This window comes from Crocuta crocuta, unplaced genomic scaffold (genome assembly GCF_008692635.1).
Source record: "Crocuta crocuta isolate KB4526 unplaced genomic scaffold, BGI_CrCroc_1.0 scaffold1270, whole genome shotgun sequence".
NCBI lineage: Eukaryota > Metazoa > Chordata > Mammalia > Carnivora > Hyaenidae > Crocuta > Crocuta crocuta.
Genome location: NW_027531521.1, coordinates 126,188 through 131,034, shown reverse-complemented (window position 1 = coordinate 131,034; position 4,847 = coordinate 126,188).

The following is a 4,847-nucleotide window of genomic DNA, read 5'->3' as shown; positions in this document are numbered from 1 at the left end:
ATCCTTCTATTGCTATTTTGTAATATTACTTTATTAGGAATAGATGTTTACATTTTTCCACATAAGATGTTTTCTTTCATTTTCAATTCTTTCTTTTATTTGGCATTATGTCAGCCACAAGTGAACATCTCAAACTCCTAGGCTTTGGCCAATGCTGTCACTTGTTTGAAATATTCCTCCTTTCTTAGCTTAAAAATGCCTACTCATGCTTCAAGACTGTATTACACAGGCCTTTTTTCTATCACAACAGGCTTCGCTGTATTATACACCTGAAACTAACAGAACAATGTATGTCACCTATACAAGAATAAAGTTTTGTTTTAAGTTTATTTTTATTTTTGAGAAATAGAGAACAAGCGGGGAAGGGGCAGAGAGAGAGAGGGAGACAGAATCCCAAGCAGGCTCTGTGCTGTAAGGGTAGAGCCCGACACAGGGCTCAAAAGCACAGTGAGATCAGTGAGATCATGACCTGAGCTGAAATCAAAAGTGGGACACTTAACCAAATGAGCTACACAGGCGCCCGCAGGAAATAAAATTTTTAAAAAGGAGAGACAGAAATCCAACTCAAACTACTAGAAACAAAAAAGGAAACTGTATTGGCTCATACAAGTGGGAAGGGTAAGGAGAGTGAACCTCTTTTCTCTTTCTGCCTCCTCACTACTCCTCTCTGGGAAGAAAACTGATGAACGTGACTAACGACTTTAAGAGGAGGCACTGGGTACACATGGTTCAGCTCTTCCTGCGTTCCCACTTTTGAGGCCATCCTTGCCAGCAGACAGGGTGCATTCTGATTTGCTCTCTGTGAGGGTAGTCTAGGCTGCCTAACTAGGTAAAGTGTCTCTAATTCAAGAATTAGAATTTAGAATTTTAAATGTAATTTTTATCACATTTTTCTCATTCTAGAATAACCCATATATGATTGCTCTAGAAAATGGAAAAAAAATAGAAATGTATAAAGAAGAAAATTTTTTTCAATTATTCATAACTCCTAAGCTCTAAGAAAAACCATTGCTAGTATTTGAGTCTTTCTTTCCAATATTTTCCTGCATATATTTACAGAATTAGGGCCACACCAATTATTATATCTTGCTTTTTTATACTCATATTGTAAAACTGTTCCTGTTGTATGGGCTGAATTGTGTTTCTCCAAAGTGTGCATCTTGAAGCCCTAGTAGAAGTGACTTCCCTTCCAATAGAAGAAGTCACTCAGTCACTCAGAGCCTGACTGTATTTGGAGATCATGCCTTTAAAGAAGCGAAGTTCAAGAGGCCATTAGGGCGGGCCCTAATCCAATTTGACTGGAGTCCTCATAAGTGGAAATTCAGACACAGAGAGACAACAGGGATGGGCACACACTGAAAAAAGAAGATCATGTGAAGACACAGCGAGAAGGTGCCCATCTGCAAGCCAAGGAGAGAGGTCTCAGAAGAAACCAAACTTGCCAACATCTTGATTTCGGACTTTTCATAGTTTTAGCCTCTAGAACTATAAAAAACTAAGTTTCTATTCTTTAAGTAACCTGGTCTGTATTATTTTATTGTGGCAGTTCTAGTAAACTATTACACTTGCCATTGAACATTNCAAACCCACGAACCGTAAGATCATGACCTGAGCTAAAGTCAGACGCTTAACCTACTGAGCCACCCAGGTACCCCAAGCATCTGGCTCTTGATTCAGGTCAGGTCAGGATCTGAAAGTTCTTGAGAAGGAGCCTCATGATAAGATCAAGTCCTGTGTTGGGCTCTGCAGTGAAAGCACAGAGCCTGCTTGGAATTTTCTTTCTCCCTCTCTCTCTGCCCTTCTTCTTAATTAAGGTAAATTTATGATGTCTTCACATTTTCACTATTATAAACAATGTTTCAATGAATATTCATATATATATATATTTTTTNCCTCTTCTGCACTCTGAAGAAATTTATGTCTGCTCTCAAGGTCAAGCCTAGTGATACACACAAATTCTCACTTTTGGTTCCATTATTTCTATTGTTCTCAAAGAACACAACTTTCTGGTAACTTCAAACTTATTGTTTATATTTTTTATTATAATACAATTAAGTGAATTCCTTTATTTTATATCAGTTACATTTCACATTCCCCATGTGAGGATTAGCCCTCGCCCCTCCATTAGGTCTGAGAACTACTCTGGGCCCTTCCTTAGGGGAGAGAAGATGTTCAGGTTCCCTTGATAAAAATTTGGAGAATGTCCTTGTCTCATAAGTATTACGCTTTGCTCAGAGGGTGATATTTCGATATTTCTTGATTCTGTTCCTCACTCTTGGGGATGCACTACCACAAAGTAGGAAATAAACATGGGCATAAATTTGAAGAACAGGAGAAGCTGGCAACAATGCCATAGCCAGTGTAGTATATTTAATCTATCCCACTTGTGACTCAGGTATTCGGCTCCATTAGTTTCTGTCACGAGAGAGTCTTTATGATACCATAATTTGGGGTGCCTGGGTGGCTCAGACTTCGGTTCAGGTCATGATCTCATGGTTTGAGCCCCGCGTCGGGCTCTGTGCTGACAGCCAGCTCAGAGCCTAGAGCCTGCTTCACATTCTGTATCTCCCTCTCTCTCTCTGACCCTCTCCTGCTCACGCTCTCTCTCAGAAATAAATTTTTAAAACAACATTTAAAAATTTAAAATAAATATATGTGCTTGGTCTTCACCCCTCTGACACTGAGCTCTTAAAACCCTTGGAATTTCCCAAGTGATTAGAATGATCAAGGTGTCTTTTGTTATGTTAATGAGTGACTTTTGGATCACACCTAAGATTGGGAGCTGGTTACCTTGAAAACCAACCACGTGATTACAGGATTGGGACTTTTTTTCATCCCCTGGCTTCTGGGGAGAGGAAAGTGATGGAGGATGAATCAATCACAAATAGCCAGTGAATTAATCAATCATTCTATGATATGAAGTCTCCATAAAAACCTAAAAGGATAGGGTTCAGAGAGCATCAGGGCTGGTGAACACGTGGAGATTTGGGGAAAGTGATACCCTAGATACCCTTTGAAGTTCCAACCTTTTTCTCTATACTTTGCTCTGTGCATCTTTTCCATTTGACTGTTCCTAAGTTATATTCTTTTGTAATAAACTGGTATCTGGCAAGCCAAATATTTCTTGGAGTTCTGTGGGCCACTCTAGCTAATCAGTCAAACCCAAGGAGGGGGTCACTGGAACCTCCAATCTACAGCTGGTAGGTCAGAAGCACAGGTGACAGCTTGGACATGGGATTGGTGTCTGAAGCTGTGGGGAGTACAGTCTTGTAGGACTGGGCCCGTGGGATCTAATACTATCTCCGGATAGATAGTGTCAGAATTGTGTGGAATTGTAGGACACCCAGCGAGGTCTCAGAATTGCTTGGTGGTGTGGGAAGAAAACTGACACGTTGTAACTGGGTACAGAAGCAAACTATATGTACCTGTCAAGTACAGCTAGGTTAGGGAAGGGGCCACCATGAGCTGCAAGGGACGCAGGGAGGTCTATGATCATAACTCTATCCCTAAACGAGAAAATATGGAGGAACAAACTAATGGTTGCCAGAGGGCAGGGGATGAGAGAGGATAACTAGACTTACTGTGGTGACCATTTTATAACATATATAAATATTGAATCAGTATGTTGTACACCTGAAATTTTGTATGTCAATTATTCTGCAATTAAATGAATGAATGAATAAACAAATATTTTTTTAAAAAAAGAAAATAAGATCAGAACTTACCTCAGAGGAGGCTTGAGTTTTTCATGGAGACCTCAAATCATATGTTACTTAGATACCTTATGCTTAAGTCCTCTGAAGCATTTCTTGTTGCTGAGTACTTTGTTTTTCGTTTTATTCATTCATTCAACAAAAATAATTATTAGTTTCCATTACCTGTCAGGCCCTGCACTAAGATGTGAAAAGTCAAGGTCTTAAAGGACTTCACAGTCTAGTGGTGAAGATGAGCATGTGAGCAGATATTTCCAATGCACTCTAACAAGGGCTATTAGATCTCAAAAGAAAGAACAATCCACAGTGTATTTGGGGAAAAGGGTAGGGAAAAGCCATCCAGGGAGAACTCACAGAGGAGGAGATGAAACATACCAAATAATCTACACGCTGATTCCAAGTCAAGAAGGTAGAATTTAATGGTAATAAATATTTTAAAAATCATATGTTGTTTATCTCTTTTGAGAGAGAGAGAGAGAGAGAGAGCACAAGTCAGGGAAGGAGCAGAAAGAGAAGGAAAGAGAGAGAATCCCAAGCAGCCTCTGCACCGATGCAGTGCACGAACCCATGAACTGTGAGACCATAACTTAAGCTGAAATCAAGAGTTGGATGCTTAACCAACTGAGCCACCCAGGTGCCCCTCATGTATTCCGTTTAAAAACTTAACTATAGGGGCACCTGGGTGGCCCAGTCAGTTGAGCATCTGAGTTTGGCTCAAGTCATGATCTCACGGTTCATGGGTCGGAGCCTTGCACCGGGCTCTCTGCTGTCAGTGTGGGGCCTGCTTCGAATTCTCTGTCCCCCTCTCTCTCTGCCCTTCCCCTCCCTTAAAAATGAATAAAGAATAAAAATAAATAGTTAACTTCAAAGGGGATACATGGAGTGGACTGACTTAAAATGGTATTAAGAGGGGCGCCTGGGTGGCTTAGTCAGTTAAGCGTCCGACTTTTGCTTAGGGCATGATCTCGCAGTTCATGGGTTCGAGCCCCGCATCGGGCTCTGTGCTGACAGCCAGCTCAGAGCCTGGAGCCTATTTCGGAGTCTGTATCTCCCTCTCTCTCTGACCCTCCCCTGCTCATGCTGTCTCTCTCTCTCCTAGAAATAAATAAAAATTTTTTTTAAAAAAATGATATT